This window comes from Thermobia domestica, chromosome 4 (genome assembly GCF_964235325.1).
Source record: "Thermobia domestica chromosome 4, izTheDome1.hap1.1, whole genome shotgun sequence".
Taxonomy (NCBI): Eukaryota; Metazoa; Arthropoda; class Insecta; order Zygentoma; family Lepismatidae; genus Thermobia; species Thermobia domestica.
This window is the reverse complement of record NC_137457.1, coordinates 86,778,210-86,800,662: the sequence shown is the minus strand read 5'-3', so window position 1 is coordinate 86,800,662 and position 22,453 is coordinate 86,778,210. Positions and strand designations below refer to the sequence as shown.

The 22,453-nt window shown below is 32.6% G+C and overlaps 1 long non-coding RNA gene across 1 annotated transcript in view; it reads right to left on the bottom strand.

The window, feature by feature from the left end:
- Positions 1 to 1,144: 1,144 nt before the first annotated feature.
- Positions 1,145 to 22,453, bottom strand: part of LOC145683330 (uncharacterized) — a 369,470-nt gene continuing 348,161 nt past the window's right edge. Inside the window, exon 3 of the long non-coding RNA XR_014131046.1 lies at positions 1,145 to 1,277. This is a non-coding gene — a long non-coding RNA (uncharacterized LOC145683330). The remainder of the gene's footprint in view (positions 1,278 to 22,453) is intronic.

The window sequence follows — 22,453 nt, the reverse complement described above, 5'->3', positions numbered from 1 at the left end:
CCCTAGTCACCATCTTCCTTTATCCTGAAAGCCCAAGGATAATGTAAACAGAAAGAATCGAATTGGCACAGAAAACAAACAGGATTTCAGATAGAATTATGAATCTGCCACTAGTTACCATCCTTCTTTACCTAAAGAGCTCAAGGAGAATCTTGGGCGAAAGATTGCATGCTTGCTCTCTATTTGCTTAAATTGTTGCAACTTTGTTATAACTCCTACCTTAGTCATCCAGCAGATTCTTCGGAGATTTGCTACTCTTGAGCCCCTTCTGTTACCTTGAGGCATTGGGGATTCCACAATTCACTCCACGTAGCATTTTTGGAACTTCCTCTGGATAATTTCCTGGGCTGCTGGGGCATTAGATTTCTTAACATGGTATTGCATGATTTATATCATAGTGATTCTTGTAATGTACCCTATATTGGGGATTTTGTAACAAAAGATGGTAGTAGAAAAAAGAATTGATTTTATTTTGAGTTTAACGTGCATTTCAGCAGCTGTGGGTATACGATACGAAATGTACTCATTAACGTACAATCGGAACCCATGGCCTCTCGTCGGAAATTGAAGAGTGGAGAAACGAAAAAGAAGTATAAGTTTCTGTACGTAATCCTGTGTATAAATACACAGCATTTCCAACTTCTATGATATTGGCATCATGATTATACCAGTAATTTGTAGGTATAGATAATACTATAAATTTTACTTAGCTTTAACTTGATGTGTTATGAGAATACGTGGGATTTAAATATACAGTACGTGTTCTTTATTAGAACAATAAAAATTCACACACCAGACGTCACAAGAATGTACTTGTGCAATATTCCACAACATGTATCATACACGTATGCCAGTTTAGGAAGATCATAAGGAAAACAGCAATTTCATTATATTGTGGGAATGTATGTGTTTTCTCTCTCTCTCTCTCTCTCTCTCTCTCTCTCTCCCTCTATATATATATATATATATATATATATATATATATATATATATATATATGCATATATATATATATATATATTGTTTCGTAAGTTCTAATAAAATTGCTGATTTGTAATGTGTTTCCAATATTTACTCCATTTCAAAATTAGCTACTTAAAATGTAAATAATTTGTAAAATTATTTAGTAAAAATGCAAATAGGTTGCGGTGGAATATTTTTATTTCTTGTTATGCGGTTTACAACATAATATGTTTTCATATTATATCCAGAACATGATGCATTATTGAAAAGCTAGTTCCAATTACGAAGTAATGTATCTTTTAGCAAATGAAGACCTGCAACAGAATAAAACAAACAGCATGTACATTTTAATTGCATTTTGTATAATTCTGATAAATTAAATTATAACAAGCAATGACATCATCACATTATATTCAAGCTAATGTTTATCCCATAACTATGTATATTTATGAATAAATTTTTAAGATTCATATGTGTGTCAAATGAAGTTACTTTTGGTTTTATTATCGTAACTGTAGAGAGCATTTTATTCTTGCTGAAATTTTAAACCATATTTATCAACAGATCCCAACGGTTAGTGGATTTTGTTTGATATAATGATTTCTCATTTTTATGTTTCAATATTGGATGATAAACCTACTACTACTAGTTTCTAGAGAACTGAAAATTTTTACCAGAAATTTTGTATTGAGTGAAGTGTCATAATACGACATAATACAACCTAATTTACCTTGGAAAGAAAAACTATGACTTTGCAATTTTGTTTACAATATTCACTGATTATCTATTTTCCTTTCTTGTTATACATTTTAAATATGCCAATAGTCCTCAAAGAACTCCATACTACGGTAATATACACGTTTGGGTGTTAGAATAGTGTATCTCAGACTTTGATCAATGTCACTTTCTTCGCTGCTGTACTGACATCCTGATTGAATATAAGTGTTACCTCTAAAAATTGAGTTGCTGTATTTTGTCATATAGTTACGTTTTTGAACTAACTGGAAGTCCTGATTTGGAATGGGTAAAAAAGAAGTTATATTCACTTCTCTATATATAGCGATGCATGCTTTTTTTTAAAAATAGCAAAGTTATAAAAATAGTTACGTTAGTTAAACTTAAAATGATACTTTACTGTCCTTTTTGAGGGATGTCACAGTGTTTCAGGATTATTGAGGAATCGATATATCTTGTTGGTCTATTATGCTATTATGTTGGTCTATTATACTTGATAATCTTAGCCTACTTTACAGTACCTTGTAAGCGGAACTCATTTAGCCATATACCGGTGTGGGGATATTGTATCAATATGATTTACACAAATTTTCACATTTTGCCTACAATGAAATACACTATGTGATCAAAAGTATCCGGACACCCCCAAAACATTCGTTTTTCATATTAGGTGCATTGTGCTGCCACCTACTACCAGGTACGCATTATCAGCGACCTCAGTAGTCATTATGCATCGTGAGAAAGCAGAATGGGGCGCTCCGCGGATCTCACGAACTTCGAACGTGATCAGGTGATTGGATGTCACTTGTGTCAGAAGTACGTACCCGACATTTCCACACTTCTAAATATCCCTAGTTCCACTGTGTCTCATGCGATAGTGAAGTGGAAACGGGAAGGGACATCTACAGCACAAAAGCGTACAGGCCGACCTAGTCCGTTGACTGACAAAGCCCGCCGACAGTTGAAAGGGTCATAAAGTGTAATATGCAGACCACCAATTCAGACTATCACACAGGAATTATAAACTGAATCAGGATCCACTGCAAATACTATGGCAGATATGCGTGAGGTGAGAAAACTTGGATTTCACGGTAGAGCGGCTGCTCGAAAGTCACACATCTCGCAAGTAAATGCCAAACGACGCCTCGCTTGCTGTACGGAGCGTAAACGTTGGACGATTGAACAGTAGAAAAACGTTGTTTGGAGTCACGAATCACGGTACACAATGAAGTGAAACGATGGCCTGGTGTGGATATAGCAAGGTATGGAATGCCAAGTGGACGTAATTTGTCAGCTTGCGTAGTGCCAATAGTATAATTTGGGGGTGGTGGTGTTATGCTGTGTTCGTGTTTTTCATAGAGGGGGCTTGCCCCTCTTGTAGTTTTGCGTGGCACTCTCACAGTCCAGGTCTACCTTGATGTTTCAAGAACCTTCCTTCCCATTGTTGAAAAAAGATACGAGAATGGCGATTGCATCTTTCAACACTATCGACCACCTGTTCATACAGCACGGACTGTGGCAAAGTGGGTGCAGTACCATAACATCCCTGTAACGGACTGGCCTGCGCAGAGTCCTAAGTTGAATCCTATAGAAGACCTTTGGGATGTTTTCGTGCCAGTCCTCACCGACCTATATCGATACCTCTCTTCAGTTCAGCACTCCCTGAAGAATTATCTACCATCTCCCAAGAAACCTTCCAGCACCTGACTGAAAGTATGCCTGCGAAAGTGGAAGCTGTCATCAATGCTAAGAGTGGGCCAACACTATATTTAATTCCAGCACTACCAATTGAAGGGCGCCACGAACAAGCAAGTCATTTTCAGCCAGGTGTCCGGATACTTTTGATCACATAGTGTATGATACTTTGATACTTATTCCCGAAGAGGGTATGTGCATTTTTGCATTACACATGAAGTCAGTGTATGAAATGCAAACTGTCATAATGTACCTTCAGAGAAGAATGATTATTATCTACAAATACATAAGGCATTTTTATTTCCTGACCATCTAGGAGTATGCATGCACCGTTTGTCCTTCTTTTCTGTCTTGGATGGATTCTGGCCAGTGACCCTTTTTCTCGTAACTTGAAAGATTGATTAATATGGCAATATTCGTGTATTTTGGCGAAAGGCTCTATTCATTGCTACTTTAAATGCTCCTGTATCTGTAAATGCATCTACTTACATGCTCCCAGGTTGTTCAGCTAATTCACTGTAATTTTTGGGTTAAACAACTCATACACATAAGTAATGTACATTACAGATACTTTGTTTTCAATTATGAAAGTGTATTTCCTTGCAGGAGTGCATTAATTGTATTTACTTTAGAACTTATAACATTTTGTCATGATTATTAGCTTAAATTACAATGTTATGAAACACCCTTGCTTAAAAAGACATTTGAAGAAGTTGCATCAGTAAAGTGTGTTGTGTATGGAAATTTTTCCAAATCGATCATCAGTTGTTACTTAGAAAAAATAACTGGGTAAGAGTATCATCAACTAACTGAAAATATGGGCTTCCTCAGACTCTGAAAGCACAGAGTTTGCATTGCCTGATTCAGCCAAAATATTCAGTTAGTTTGTGAAACAGTTACAGAGTTATTATTAAAATAAATGTTTCTTTTTTCATTGATTTGTGTTTCTAGTTTAAGTTACTGATTCTTGTATTTCTATATCTAGTTCAAGTTACTGATTCTGCTATTTCTAGTGCAAGTTGCTAGTTAAGACATATCTAATATGAACTAATATGAACCAGTTTGTTATAATTTTAGATTTAGCTATTTTTGTAAGATTTTTGGGGATCAGTGTACATATATATAATTAATCTGTTTCCTTCCTAGATGTAAATCCAGTTAATTCCCTCATCTTAGTCATTAATGAAATTAATGTTAATGAAATATTCTGTCGCATATGTCTACTGTTTATTTTGATAACACTGTCAAAGAATATTTTCAGTTGTATTATATTGCTATTGACATACCACAAAAATAACTTTTCTAAAAACAACTTCGTTTATTGTAACCAAGAATACACGTATACAGGGTTAATATTGTATTATGAAGTCATTGTAAGACTGTAACAAGGGACTATGTGAACCGTCACAGATAGATATTTATAAAAATTGAGTGACTATGGACCACTAATAATTCTCAGTGCGGAAATGCCTTGTTTACCCTCTATGTTTAATATATATCAGGTGAGGCTTTGCCGAGTTACACCCCACATTTTGTCGAAAACGAAAACTTCGTATATAGTTAACTTGACACCTACTGGACGGGGACACGTGACCAAGAACATGAAAGTAGTTTCACACAGGCAGTGTTTCCATCCAATCAACAAACTTACAGTTTCTCAAATATAATGTTAACAATTTTATGGTGTAAAAACAGTTTACATGAAACGTGAAAAAATAACCCAAAGGTGAGTTATCCGTTTTGCCAAATAAGTCACATATGAGGCTGTAAAGTTGTGAAATTTTAGTCTCCGTACAGGAAAAGAAACAAATGTACAACAACAAAAACAGTACTGAAGGAACAAATATACATTAGTGACTAAACTACAGTATTTAAACTACGAAAATATTTTGCACTGCATATTACTGGTAACCTAAGTGCGCCTTTCATCTTTATCGTTGTCTCACATGCTAACGTTTCCTATACCCTCGAATGACACCTATCAAAGGTCATTTATCTTTAATAATCGATTCTGACGCACTTTCTGTATAGCTCTTCTGTATTTGGTCAGGCTCTACGCCGTCATTACTGTGGTTTGGAAGGCAGGATCCTATACAGCGTTGAACCCAGGACAGTCGTATTTATAGATGTCGGTTCGAGATATCGAATCCAGACAAAGGAAATTGGAATTGCTGCTCTACAGGAAGATTTGTTGTTCACAATTACGCATTATGTAACATTGGGCTTCTTCTTTCTATGACTACTTTAACATATGTCTTTTTGAGTGAATCCTGTATCAAGCCAATTAGTCACTGGTTGCTCTAGTTTATTCTACTGTACATTTGTTTTTTACCTGTACTTACTACTTTCTCAACTTTACAGCTTCATATGTCTCTTACTTGGCACCATTAATACCCCATCTTTTCATTATTTCCTTTCATGTTATATTCAATTATGTTCATACCATAAAATGACATATATTCTATTTTAAAAGTGTAAGTTTATGTTGGGACGGCAACACGGCTTGTGTGATACTACTGCCGTGTTCTTGATCACAAGTCCCCGTCCTGTAGGAATCAGGTTATACGCACTTATTCAGTGTACCAATTAAGTTGTTGGTGTCCGCATAAGAATTTTATTAATTTATCTTCACAGTTCCGCCTTATATAAATGACTTGTCATTTGTTTCAAGTTAGACTTGGCTCACTCCATATATCTAACTTTCTTTGACAGCGTAATGTCTATATGTATAAGTGAAGTTATACAATATTCTTTAAAAAGGATCATTATTGGCACAAGAATGAACTAAAAATATAAACAATAATCAAATTAAATTTATTGATAGTTTCAACTTTATTTCTTAACCACTGATGTAATTCTCGGTCATTTGTGGTTTCTGTAAATACAAATTTTTTAGTGGTATGATATTTGGAGATTGAACTAAATCTTAAAACAATAACGATAAACCACGTTTTATATATTTTAAATATATTTTCTTTGAAAAAATCACCAACATAAAAATCAAATTCTACGCAAAGGTACTTTTTAGGTATAACACTACTTGCAAGATTAATATACATTTGAAATAGTATACGCAAATGACTTGCAGAAGTACATAATAACTTTGACAATTGTTTTTCTTATATACATTTTCCCTTAAAAAGTTCTGTCGTACCCTATCACGTCCAAAATGAAGTATCATCATGACCCATATTACAATAGGGAATGTCCATGTTAAAAACAGTCCTTCTTCAGAGGTCCTTGTTAAAATAAACCTACGACCTTATATGGTCTGAGTACATTTACTACTTTAACGATTGTTCAGTAGCTATGTGGTTAAAATGCAGACATTTTAGCAGGATTAGCATAGATAACATCAATCGCAAACGTTTATAAAGTCGTATGATATATTGCCCCGGTTATCAAGATAGGGGTTATCTTTTTAACCTCCGAAAGTCGGTTAATTCCATATATCATACGCTGTACTTGGTATAATACGAAAATAATATATCACTTGAATGGTAATGAAGTAAGCTACCCTGAGGTTTATAGACTATTGCAAGTATTACCATACAATGCAACAAGAAAATAATTTTTACAAAATCTCAAAAAATTGTTTTAAACAAGTTTTTTCTTTTATTTAGTCATTAGCGCATTAAAATATAATAGTAATGACCATGTTCAAGAACTTGTCAGGATAACTCTATGTCTAAAATCTAACGTATCCTAATTACCACGGACATCAAAATATAATTTTAGTAAATTACTTGAAAGGAGTACAGGAGGAACAAACCAACGGTAAATGCCTCTACTCTCACAACAGTTGAATTTATTGAGTGCTCTCACATACATTAACTAAAATAATGTCTAAAGCTAGGGATTAGACAGTTTTAATGAGTCAACTAATTGTTTGAACCTAGTTTACCAGCAAAAACCTTGATCTTGATTACGCGTGTGTAACTAACTAAATTACGTCACATAAATGACCTCTGATTGCTTCTTCTGCAACGCGAGTTTCAATTATAGTTAAGAAATACATCGTAGTCCATGAACGCCTTGACTGGAGAATCTCTTGTAATGTATTACGCATAGATATATAAAAATTGGTGTACATTTAAGTGCATCGTATTTCGAAATGATTACAATTAGCAGCTTCATTTCTCCAATCACCAAACCGCTCCGATCATATTAGACTGTATTACAGCTGATTTTGTTACAGATACTGCAGTACATCACAGAGACCTCTTTCTTACTTTTTGACAATTTCTTAATGCTTCTAATACCGTATGCGTATGTATCTTCTTTTGCGTCTTTCTATAATATTAATTTCTGAACAATGGAAAATTGCTAATAAGATGTTGTATTTCTACAACATCGCTAACATCAAACTCCCCTGTTACTTTACTGACATAAGAGCCTTACTAATATGATAAGAAAAATACTAGAAAAGCTTCTAGTAAAAGCACTTCACCACTACGTACAACTGAAAAACAAATTGGATTCAGGGTGGATTTCGTCCATGATATAGCAATGTTGACTAGTAAATCTAATATTCAGTTAATTTAGTTATCCATTTGAATAAGCATTTACCTTCCGTTCTGGTTTCCTTTGATATAGAGCAAGAACCTGATACTGTTTCGTATCAAAGCAAGGTTAATAAATTAATAATTTCTATCTGTTCGTATACTCGTTTTTAAGGTTGATTGTAAAATTTCTGCATAAGCGTTTTTCATCGTTTAAGTTAAAATAGCCAAAGCTCGCACCTTTCAACTTTGCTCCAATGTGCAACAATGATAAGTTCTGTAATCTCTAATATTTATTGTTCTTCTATTACACATGCCTCAACCTCAGACGTTACTATACATACAACTTGTAGCTTATATTCTTATCCTAGAGTTAAGATAGATACCCGCTTTAATCTAATTTCTATACCCAGCTCTGGACAATCTCATTTCATGGTGTCTGAAAGGTATGCTCAAGTAAAATACAAACAAGACGTTTTTTCGGCTCAACAATAAATACTGTAAGAGACGTTATCCAGAATGTTTAGATTTAACTCTCTTTTACTCTCCATTACAATTTGACAACAATTTCAAATTCCTGTATTACGTCCATTGACAAATGTATTACGTGGAAGTCTGATAAGGAAAATCTTGAAGCCAATATTGGATGTCATTTGAACTTAAAATGCTACCTACAGTGTAGCTCCTGTGGTTTCAATACAAAACTTCTCCTGATTACATACAATGTCTCTGTAGGCCCAGCAGTCACATACAGTCAACGCGCCTTGTAAAAAGCAAACTCAATTTTCTATGGGTGCCTAAAAATTCTTGAACGATATGAAATTAGCCTGTTTACTCTTGCTATTCACACTCCTTGCTGAAATGTATGTTGGTATGTAACTTCCAATGTTTGTGGCATACTTTTAGCATCTACTTCAACGCTATATTAAAACAAACATCGAGTATCTGACGAAATTATTCAGTTGAATTCCATTTTCAACATGCTTTGGAAAAAGGTTTTAATATTGACTTTATAATAAACTAAACGATAAAAAATTGCGTCCTTTGAATGAAGCAGATTTTGTCGAATCCAGCCGAGATTATGGTACAAAATTTCAGTTGTTTAGTATTATTGGTATAGTTTGTAAACACTTTAATTCATCCTGGTCTTAATATTTGTTTTCTCTCGATCTACTAAAAGCATTAATGCAAGTTATGCTGAAACTGGTCAAATTTCCCATTCTTATTAATCACAAGTATAAGTAAAATTATTGTCGTACCACTTTAATCTGTCGTTTGAAAATATCCCTATTTTATGGATATGGTCAAAATTTTGAAAGATTTCCACGGTAACAAAGGTTATTGACAAAGACATTTGTAATATCTGTGTTCAATATTATCTTAACACAAAGAAATTATAGGTAAAATCCTTAACCTGGTTTAACTTAAGAAAACTATAAACTCTGTTGAAAAGGTAATTTTTGTAGACCGGGAGGGTATTTTGAAATTCAACCTAAAATTCAGATGATAGTGAGTAAAATGAAATTGATAACCACAAAGAAAACACTTAATCAAATATTTCTAACATTTCTTATACTTGTAAACTCCATATAAATCAAACAAATCATGGAAATTATCTATCGAAAGGGAGATATTAAAAAAGGGTCATAACGTAAATCGTGTAGTAGAAAACACATGAAGCATGTAAGAAAATTGATTGTGCGAGATTCTAATATCAATCTATAAATAAGATGCGTTGCTGGACCCTCGTAGAAGAAAAATGTTTGCTATTAAATTGTTTTAATGTTTTTGGTATTTGAAACATAATTAGACTTCTATATTTTTTTAAATTTATCTCGATATCAAAGTAATGAAAATATCATTCTTATCCTTAAATACTATTCTTCAGTAAGTTTCGCACATACTGTCTGTATGGTGATTGGTGCATACGTAATGCTTTGCTAAAAATTTTATTCTTTTTGTAATTCATTTAATCATTTTCAAATTACTTGTTATTAAGTTGTTCTCAAGCTATGTGTATGGCAACTGATTTTATACCTATAAATACCTTAGAAATCACTGTTAAGTTTATTAACGTTAAACATTTTGTGCTTCAGGATTATTGTAAAACTGAACAAAGAAAGTTTACTTTCAAATTTCAAACAATTACAAATACATACCAACCGAGGAAGTATATATATCCGGCTGTAACTACATGCCTCTCAGAACATCAGTTGGAATATTTATATGAATTTATATCTAAAAGAGCTTGATAAAAAAGTAGTGAAAGATAAATTCAAAAAATATATCTCTACTTTTCCAGAAGAAGAAGCTTAAAATTACCATAACTTTCAGAAGACAAAAATAATGTAAACTACATTGAAGTAGAGTCTTGAGATATTAATAACATTTTTAATGATATTTAACTTATTGAAATTACCTTATGTTAGAAATAGCAAGTGGTAATGATTACGTTTTAGTAAGAGAAATGTCCTATTTCATAACAATCTGAAATGACAATAATCTCGAAAAATATCTGACATATTACGATCGCGTGAGAATATTTTTACCATCATGCACAACGATTCTGAAAATGGAATAGTTAGAATATTATTATTTTGTGCTGTATAAAAACTTAGAAGAGGACAGACGTCGATGATATTATAACATGTTCATGTGCAGCAGTAAACGTAAACTTTTTCTTAATATTAACAATATTCTACCATAGATATTAATAACCTTCTTCCTTACACAAACATATATCAAATATATGTTCTTTAGAATAATGCATTTTCTTTCTGATAATATATAAATTACGCACCATCACTTGAAGCCACAGGGAGACGATACGTCCATAAAATATGTGTGACGAACCAGGGCTCTAATTTGATTCAAGAAAAATCTACGATCTAGAGGCTCTATATGGGAAGAGAGGAAGCGAGGTAAAATGAAGTAGTTTCAGCAGAACTTAAAATAATTGGATACAAGTTCCCCATAGTTTATTCATCGAGTTAGTGTACCGAGTTCAATCCGGATGAAATAGTGTTTTGCAGTTTTTATGTATATATATGAACATATATATGAAATATTTATATATAAAGAGATAGAAGTAGATAAATCTATGGATATCGATGTAACTTGTTTTCAGAATGTATAATTTGAAGTGTGTTGGCATTTCAAATGTAGCTCTCAAAATCCTTGCTCTGCATAAACTCTTCTACAGTGCCGTCTGTATCAATAACTCCTTTATTCTTGGCGAAATCCTTTCAATTAAGCAACAAAGATAACGCTCGTTTTGAGCAAGTTCTTGATGTTCCTCTTGTACTAAGAAACGCAAGGTAGATTTTGTCGTATGTGGCGGATTAGGAAAGCGTTCATTGATCACTCTTTTTACCTCAGTTAACATATATTAGATGTGGGTTCACGTTTTCCTCACGTGGAGGCTAATGAAAACACATATTTTTTAATGTTGTTCTAGCTTACCTTCAACTGTCATTTATGGAATGGAGACCTATCGTCCTGGAGGAGGTTCAGTATTTGCATAGATGGCAGTTGAAAAGATGCCACCATGGTATTCTAAAGAAAGTATAAATATTGTGATGCCACCAAACATCTCCCTATTCTATGGAATTCTCCCAGGACCTTTAATGTTAAAATTTCGAATCCGGTACTTACAAACAACATCACTGCTGTCTGAGACAGACATATCGTTGGTAATACCTTGTAGGCGTGGTATGGGCATACAAAACGACTGGTGCTGAAGTTTCAGAGAAAAACACATTCTCGTCTGTGAAAACATCCTTTCGTTTGCAATGATTATTGGCTTCTGCAAATGCAGGTAGCAATAAATGTTCACTTTCGATAACGATTTTTTTGGCCGCAGGACGCTCAAAAAGGCCAGCTTTCCTAAGTTCTCTACTTTATATAGAAAGTGGGAAATTCACTATATGCATCTGCTGTCAAGAAGTCCGGCGAGGTCGTTACTGTGCAACGTCAATGTGTTGATGATCTGATGACCTGTTGTAACACGTTTTCTCCGGCAACCTATACGTCTAGCAGTTTCCTCACATCTAGGTGGTCTAGCTAGGTACGACTTCAATCATCGTTGAGATCTTGGGTCAGGTCAAACAGTTATTTTCCTTACTAGGCGCTGTACCATACATTAATGAGGACAAGAATTCCATCAATTGTGTTTAATGATATATTGAGTCTTTCCACTAAAAGTATGGTTTACAAAATAGCTTTACGAAGAAGTAATGTGATGGGGTAATATAATGCGGAACACAACGCCATATAAAATTTGGTGAACTCGCGCTATATCTACATTTTGGCGATGTGTATCTACCCTCTAGGTGAATAGACAGATAACCCAGTTTGGGATGAATTCGTGGTCCTTCGAACAGAATGGCTGTAATTGTTTGATTTAGCAAAAATGTACTGTATATGGTGAGAGGATGGAAAATAATAATTACCAGGTTTATCGGTCTCTTGCTCCGTTCTAAATTTGGAACATGCACACGCACATGAAGTGCGTGTGTACGTGAGAAAGAGAGGAAGAAATGAAAGATACAACGACAGAATAGGGAAACGTTAGAATGAGTGAGTGAGAAAGAGAGAGAAAGAGAGAGAGAGATGAATATAAATATGAAACATACTTATCATTACAGTGTATGATGAAGAAGGCACACACTGTTTCTTCGAATTTTCGCCTGTGATGCTTTCAAAGTTCTCCAACACAAGAGAAATCTGTTTGCAGCCATTATTTAATGCGAAAAAGTTATACTAACTGGAAGGGAATCGAACCCAGATTATCCGCTTGGAAGTATGGTACTTTACCACTACATATCGGATTGCTTTACCCAAACTTTGGCCAACAAATCCTGTAATATTTCTCTCTGATAATGATAACACGAAAATTGTTTACTGCAGATCAATGAATCGTTTCGAATGTCCTGGTAAATCCCTTGCCCTTTCCCAACCAACATTTGTAAATCATCTCTATCACGACCAATGTTTTTTCTTCAACACTCTTAAGCATTCCAAGTCTAATATGAGAAATGATTCTTCACTATCACTTCGTAAAGAATGCTACTTTGGCGAGAAAAGGATTTGAACCTATGCCTGGCAGCTTTATTAACGTAACTCCATTACATTGCCGCTGCACTATCATGTTAACTGAAACTAGTACCCAAATATTACTTATTTAGCCTTGATCTTTGGAACGATCAAGCTTCTTCCTGTAAGGATATTTGCACCTAAGTGCTCAACGAAATTACAGTAAATCTCACTTCTCCTCTAGGGCACGTCGCGAGTGAAACTTACCAAATTTTTGATTAAAGTGCTAAGAGTTACTGTGCGAAGCTAAAGTGAATAAAATACAAGAGGTTTTTCTTTTTATTATTCAAGTGGTGTCACATTACCATGTAAATCATTTACGTTCAGTGGCGTAATTTTCTTAGACGGTATTCAGCTTGTGACTCTGATATACAATTATAATAGTCCTTCACTGAGTAGTGCGTCCCATAAGGTATGGAGTGTGGACAAAAATTGATAGGAGGGAAGATAAACGGGCCCTCGGATTTTTGGTTCAAATTTTATCACGTTTTCCTTGGGTTCCAAAAGGGTTAGGCCTAAAAATTTCAGACCGCGGAAACTTCAAAAAGGTGCCCAAACTTACTATAGTATTTCCCAGACATGGGTAGGGAAGATAAACGGTCGCTCGGATTTTAGGTTAAAAATTGATGACAACGTCTTCCTTAGGTACCAAATAGTATTCCCTGAAAATTTCAGACAGCGGAAACGTCAAAAATGCACAAATTTACCATAGAATTCACCATATATGCGCAGGGGAGATAAACGGGCCCTCGGAGTTTCGGTTCAAAATTGAGCATAACGTGTTTCGTATGTCCAAGTAGTGTTTCCTGAAACTTTCAGACCGTGGAAAGTTCAAAAACGTGCACAAAATTAGTATAGAATTTACCAGATATGGGCAGGGAAGATAAATGAGATCTCAAATTTTCGGTTCAAAATTGATCATAACGTGTTCCTTACGTCCCAAATAATGTTTGGTCAAAACTTCAGAACGCAAAAAGTTCGAAAAAGTGTCCAAAATTACGATAGAGTTTACCATATATGGGCAGGGTAGATAATTGGTCCCTCGGATTTTCGGTTCAAAATTGATCATAACGTCTTCCCTATGTCCCAAGATAGTGTTTCCTGAAAATTACAGACCGCGGAAAGTTCAAAACGTGCCCAAAATTACAATGAAAAGTACCTTATAAGGGCAGAGTAGATAAACGGGCCCTCGGAGTTTCGGTTAGAAGTTGAGCACAAGGTATTCCTTAGGTCCCAGATAGTGTTTTCTGAAAATTTCAGATTGCTTAAGCTTCAAAAAGGTGCCCAAAATTACGATACTATTTACCATGTATGGGTAGGGTAGATAAACCGGCCCTCACATTTTCGGTACATCGTTAATGGCAATGTGATCTTTAGGTCCAAAATAATATCTCCAGAAAATTTCAGAGCGCGGAAATTTGAAAAGGTACCAAAAATTACTATACAATGTACCCTCTATAATCTCGTATAGACAGGTTAGATAAAAGGGTTCGCAATCTTCTTTGCCCATATCTCGTAAATTCTCCAGAAATTTTGGGCACGTTTTTGATGTTTCCATGGTCTGATATTTTCAGGAACCACTATCTGGGACCTAACAAAGCCGTTGTGGTTAATTTTTGACCTAAAATCTGTGGGCCTGTTTATCTTCCATATCCATATCTGGTAAATTCTATAGTTATATTGGGCACCAGTAGAATGTTAACCTAAGTACGAGTGCAATTTGGGCCCTTTTTTCAAACCAGATCTTTTACAAAGTTACACAGCGCAAAGTATTCCCATAACTACAATGTTAAAGTGAGATCCCATAGGCTTTTATGACATTTAAAATCATAAAAACTTACATCTAAAAAAACTTACAATCTAAAATTTTACATCTAAAACTACAACTCTTCTAACTTATAATGTCCTCATGGTAGGGTATTTATCCCATCCTTAAAAACACATCTCTTTTCATCCACGCAACTTAAAGCTAACTTATTTACTTCTATACTGTACAAATCGTGCTTAAAACTTCTAATCAAATTCATCTTCTTATAATATTCTCTTTGGCTAATCAAACAGTCCTTATATTCGTTAAATATAAGTTCTTTATACACGACACTCTTCTTAACACCTTTAGCTTTCTTATAACACTTTTCTTTATCGAACTTACCTTTTATGTCTTTATCTGCTAAATCTATTTGAGGTGCTTTTATACTGTACATCTGACTTCTTAAACCCACAAACTCTTCTATGATTGTACCTTTAATTTCATCCTTCATCTTACCAAGTATTTTCTTATTGATTGGTGGTATTTTATATTTGTTATCTTTAGGGTAATCACTCGTGTCGAAGTATTCAATATAATTTTTCATGTCCTCGTACACGTCTTCTGTTTGGATATGGTATATATAACTATCGGTATCTGTATAACATACTTCCATTTTGTCTTGATATTTAGGTTTCATCACATTATAATGGAAATCGTTCATTAAATATTTTGAGAAATCTAGAATTGACATACCAACATAAATCGGTTTGTTAAATTGCACTTTAACCTTGTTCATGTGAACTGCTACTAAATTTTCCGTAAAAACTGTAGTACTCTTATAATTCGGTTTTGCCACAAGTTTCTCGTATTTTTTCTCATCACTTACAAGTTTGATATTAACTCTCTTTCTAAAATTTTCCATAGTCTTCCCAAATACTGAATTATTCATGAGCTTATAAAAGTCTTTTTCAAAATCACTTGTTGCTTTCGTTCTCATTTGTGTGTTTAAATCAATATATTTATTTAACCAATCTGATTGTTCGAACTCTATTACTCGATGTATCTTGTTAAGTTTTAATCCAAGTGAAAGACATTGTTTTAGGTTTCGATAGTGTATTACATATTTTTCCTTATCGTATAAAGTTGTTAATAGCTTTGATTGTTTTGAACCAGGCGGACATATATTTTGAGGAGCTAATGGGTAGTCTTTGTGATAGTCATGTAATTCTTTAGGATATTCAAGATCAACTTCTAATATATAACCAGCATCAGAATTATCAGTTATACTTGTAAAATCTATTTCTCTTATCTCATCTTCGCTTAACCATCTAAATCCCTTATACGGTAAATATTGACTCATTGTCCACCCATACAAGTTATTGGCATCTAGATACATTAAATAAGAATCTTCTTTATTCTTATCATAATCTTTCATGTACTTATTGTTTGCTTTTACATACCTGTTTGAGCATTGACTAATTCCACCTCTTATACCTTTCTCTACCATTAATACCATATCATAATCTCACAACAATTCTAACTTTATATTTGTCATCTTTAACATTGCATCCCAAGCTAAACCTGGCGCTGTCATATACCAAGCTGGATCAAGATCATAAGCTTTAAGACATGTCTCCCTAAAGTCCTCAAACACATCTGCTAAGAATAATACATCTGTTTTCAAATACAAATCATGGCATTGTCCGAGATTCTTAACGTCAAATGTTTCCCATACTTTCTTTGCATGTTCATAATCTTCATCACTTATATGTGTGTTCATAAGCTTGTTGAAGAATGCTTCCTTTAACGGTAATTTTCTTTCTCTAAACCTATCCCAATTGTTAACATAACCATATGGGTAAACACCTTTTCTTATTACAAGCAGAAAGTGTTCTTGATTAGGATAAAAGTGTTGGGTATGTATCATTTGCTCAGGTTTCAAGTTCAATGTCAATTTGTCTAAACTAGAAGCCATAAATCTAAATGAATCTACATATTTCAATTTAATACTTCCAACCTTTTTACTGAATGATATGTATCTTTCTTCTTTATTATGTATTAGATCTATTTCTTCTTTATTACATCCAAGCTCTTTTATAAACAAGTGTGAGTCATATCCTGTCAAGTTATGTATGATCACTGGTACAAACTATGGTACTTTAACTTTTAAATTGCAGTTATTACATAGAGGTGCTATAAATTTTCCTGTTATATGATCGTGATGCTTAACTGTATGATTTTCTTTAGTATACTCCTGCTTACAGTAATAACAACATTTAGATTCATTGAACTCTTTTCTCTTACTTTTTGGTAATGGTAATTCGTTATTTTGTTTGTATATGTTCGATATGTGTTTGGCTTCTTTTGTTAACAGTCTTATAAATTTAGTAGCAGCGTTCTTACCTCTATACAAAACAGGATTAGTTTTACTTCCATCGCTCTTTACTAAATAATAACAAAATCCAGATGGTTTATGTTGTTCATATATTTTCGTATATGGCTCACTATTCGGTAACATTCTTCACAACCCATAACTTTATGTAACAAACATTCAAAATCAGCATAAATCACAAGTGGCATTTTCATTGTGTATTGGTAGTTTTTAAATTCAACACATTTACCTTCTTCAGGCATTATTATTTTTACTGGTTCATTTAACGAACAATCTTGCTCATGTATATTTAAAGCGTCTTGGGAGTAAAAGTATAACAAACATCTATGACATAAATATTTTCGAGCTCTCCATTTAGTTAACTGTGCACATACTAGTCTGCTTAAATCCTTAATCCAACAATAATGTGTTTTAACTAGATCTTCATTTTGTTCTTTTATATATAATAAATTGACATGATTTTCTTTTTTTGTTTCGTGTGTGATGTAGTATATAGATTGAATAGTCTTTATCATATGCATAAACATTTATAGAAATATTAAGTAATTTTCAGCTCTTGGAATATCGCATAGTTTTACAGGAAAATGAATATTTTTTAATTTTTCTTCTAAGTATTTAACAGCTTGCTTGTACTTTGAAGGTTGTTGTGGATCTTTATTAACTGGGTATAGTGCGGAACAAATTGAATATAAGAAACATTTTTCATCTTCGTTCTTTACATTTATGAATGCTTGTTTATTTTTAATTTTATCAGGTAAATCTATGTATGTTGACCCTGTATGTGGCGTATATTTGACGATTGCTAGTTGTAAAAAGTTAATGTTTATAAGAGCCCAACCAGAAACTCTAGCTTGGAACTCATCCATTCTTGTTCTTAATCTTTGTTATTCTTGTTATTTCTTCTTTTAAATTATTTGATTGATATATTTCTTGGTTTTCATTGTTATTAGAAGTTTTGAGTTTCTTTACCTTTCTTATATGTACAACTTATATAAAGATCAGCTTTTAATGAACTATGTTTACTTAAGCTAATTTGTAATCTGTTCAATATAGCTTTAGATGTTGCAGTAATATATTGTTCAAGTGGATCTTGTGGTTTGTAATCTGTTGTAAATTCCCATGTTTCTAATCTTGATTTCATTGTCGTTTCTTTGAGTTTTACATCAATTGGTACTGATTCAACTTTGATTTTCGGTTCTTCAATTACTTCTTGTTTAAATGGGAATATATCTCTAATCTGTCTTCTGCTTTGTTCATTATCATATTGTTTAAGAAGGTTTATTAAATCTACTTTTCTTAATCGGGAATATCTTCTGATTCCCCTCTCTTTACATTGTCGCCTTCACTCTACTACAGTAAATCTACTATAATTACTCATCTTATTAACTATATAGAAAATCTTACTACTCAATTTTTATCTTCGCCGGATTATTTCTGTTCATTTTTGTACTATTTTTAGTTCCATATATCATAATACAACGCTTCACATTGTACACTCCTGCCATTGTCTACATATTACGCGTTGTATTAGAACACGACTTTGATGAGAATAACCCATCAAAGTCACATATACACATATTAAAATTAAATCATTTTTGTAAACTTACTCATCATCATCATCATAATCATCACTACCATATTTATATTCATCATCACTACTCAAATCAGATGTTTCTTGTTGCATTATTAATAATTCTTTTTCCTTTAACAGTATTTGCTTCTCTAGTAGTGCTACTAACAGTTTAAGATCATGATGAATTAGTTTAAGTCTATCATGTAATAAATCAAAATCTTTCTCTATATTTATTATATAGAAAACCAACAAAAATGAGATAAATTTAAAAAAATCTAAGAATAAAAACGAACATGACTAGTGCTAAGGAAATATTATCTTACAAACCTATATTTGATTGTGTATGTAAACATTTAGATATTGGTGGTTATAATGATGAAGACAAAATAAATTTTAGCATCTCCATAGGTATGTTAGATCATTTGTTCAAGAAAGCCAATAAAGAAAAGAACTCATTTCTTATACAAAACATTCTCTATGTTAACGTTATGAATTTGTCAGATGAAATATTAGATTCACTGACTGATGAACAATGGTTATCTATAGGTTATGATGATTATGAGGGGGAATATAAGTATGATCACATTACAGAAGACTTTATACATAAATATCTGCAGAAAGTTAATTTGAGTGAAATATGTTCATGGAAAAAGTTATCGGAAGATTTTATAAGAGAATTAGCTGGTAAAGTTGATTGGGAGATTATTTCAGGAACCCAAGACTTATCAGAAGACTTTATAAAAGAATTTGCAGATAGAGTTGATTGGAAAGAAGTATCGTATAATCAAAACCTATCTGAAGAATTAGTAATGAGTTTATAGATAAAGTTGATTTTGATGCTATATCTTATGGAAACAAACTCTCTGAAGCCTTTATACGAGAACATGCAGATAAAGTTTCTTGGGGGCGCTTATCTGGAACTCAACAATTATCAGAAAACCTTATAAGAGATTACGCTGACAAAGTAGATTGGGAAATAATTTCATTGTTTCAAAATATAACAGAAGGATTTATTGCAGAGTTCAAAGACAGAGTTCATTGGCATAACATTTCAATTTATCAAGACCTCTCTGTAGAGTTTATATATTTATTTAGTTATTACGTAGATTGGAGAGTAATAATAAGAAAATACCGTAATATTCCCGATTTAGGTAGTATATTGAATTTAGCATTCGATGTTACAACAGATGGTTTGTTTAATGTTTAACTAATTACCTTTTATGACTATTATATCATAAAAGTCGTAACCTTTATTATCTAATATTAACTTTAATTATCTTTTGTTATTATTATATCATAAAAGTTGTAACTTTAATTATTAGATATTAACCTTAATTATCTTTTATGACTATTATATCATAAAATTTGTAACTTTAATTATCTAATATTAACCTAATTATCTTTTATGACTATTATATTATAAAAGTTGTAACTATAATTATCTAATATTAACCTTATTTATCAGACATTAACCTTAATTATCAGATAATAACAGATCATATAAACAATCAATTTCTTTAATCAATTCTCCTTCCGATAGTGGTGCCCAAAACTAATTACTCTTACCTTTACGAATATTTTGTTCTTGCTGCATTAGATTGAATAGCTTAATACTGTTAGGATCTCTAAACTTTTCATATATTATTACATGATTCGGATATTTTTCTTCTGCTTCATTAAGAGGCTTATATAGACTTCTCTTTCGGCATCTGATAGCATAATAAGGGTTCATTAGGTTTGTTCCTCTTATATATGATTAGACAATTATCTTTTGAAACATCATCTGTATATTGTGCTGCGATTTATTTCCTTTTCTTGTTTCTCATTGTTTATACATAATTCATTTATTTGTTGTTCTATTTCTTGTAGACTTGTTTGCAACTCTTCTTGGTCTTCTTGAATTTGTTTAAAATTAGAAACGAAATAGTCTTCGATAACATCATAGCATTTGTCATAGAAGTCTTGAGATATCCATAAAGCAATAGCGAGAAATATCTTTTTATACATATATGTTCCTGATATTAGATAATTTATTTCTTCACCAGCTAGTTTTACTGTGTAAGATGAGTTTTTGAAGTGGCCCGAATTCGGTCCACTTAGTTTGTTATTGTAATATTCTAATATTTCATTTGAATCTTTATTTTCTAGCCATTTTTTAAATCTTCTACCTCCGTTCTGACACAACTTAGTAGCATTGAAGTATCCTGTACTGTTGTCTATAATCAATTTAAAATCACCAAAAATACCATACCAATAATTATCCTTAATCTGTTCATAACAAATATAATTTAAACTATACGAATTATCCATAGTTCTAATATTTATTATATAAAAATTTTGATTTAATCATTTTCGAAGTTTTTACCCACACAAATAAATTCTCATTCACCATCTTGTCATATCAAGTATTAACTCTTTCGAAATCGTTACACCCTTACATAATCATCTAACACAGAGAGAAATGGTTCGCTAGCCTTTTATGGAATAATAACCATAAAAGACAAACATTTATATTTACACTACAACATTACTCTTATCTATCCAGCTATTATGTGAATCATCAAAGCCTAGCCATTTAACATATACTTTATCACCTTTCTTTCTTAACACATTTTCCACCAAGTATTCATCTTTATGTTTCGTCTTTAATAGTTCTGGTTCGTAAAATCTACCTTGTACATCCTCTTCTTCTGAATCTTGAATTCTATATGTAGGTGGATTAGATGGAATAATTTCACTAATAATAAATACTTCTCTTGACCAATTAGGTGTATATCCTTTCTCAAATAACCCTTTCGACTTACTTATACGAACATGATCACCTAATTTGTATTTGGGTTTAACATGCTTATATTCTTTCTGATACACTTTCTCCAATATTGCTCGCTCATTCTTCTTATTAACTACTATAGGCTTTAAACCAATTGTTCTATGCACTTTATTATTATACTCACTAACCAATGCTGGTAATATCTCTGTCCATTTACAATTTTTTTGTGTTGTGAACCTTTTCCACATGTTTTGTTTAAGTGTTCTATTAAATATCTCAACTACAGAAGCTTTCTTACCACTATAGGTTGAGTAACGATTAATCTTATTTTCATCCATTAACTTCTTAAACTCTTTATTGTAAAACTCTTTACCTTGATCAGTTTGTAAGTTGCTAGGTTTTCTCATTCTTAATATGGATTCGAATGCTTCTGTAACATTCTTCTCACTCTTATCTTTAACAGGAACAGCAAATGCATATTTCGAGAACACATCTATAATCGTTAGCAGATACTTATAACCTTTATTTAATTTAGAAACACCTTTTATTACTCCACTATCCATTTCAACAAGATCAGCTTGCCAAAGATCATCGATACCTTTTATAACTACACTTAATCTGTCAAAGATTTTTCTAGATGGTTTGTCAATTTCTTCTATAATGTTTTCTCTAACACCTTTACCTTCTTTCATCGGGCTTTTTAACGAATTGAGTTTTAGTAACACCACATACAGAACAAATACCTTTCTTTCATACCTTCCATTCTTTGTTTGTTCAATTCCAATGGTATCTTTCTCCGTACCTGTTAACTTCTTACACTTAACACAATACATCATCATTATTTATTGTATAGAAAATCAACCAAAAAAGTTAAAATTTATCACTACCTAATACTATACTTTTAACATTATCATTATCATCACTTGATTCGTTTTCATCTTCTATTTCTACATACATAATAAACAATAATAATTTACCT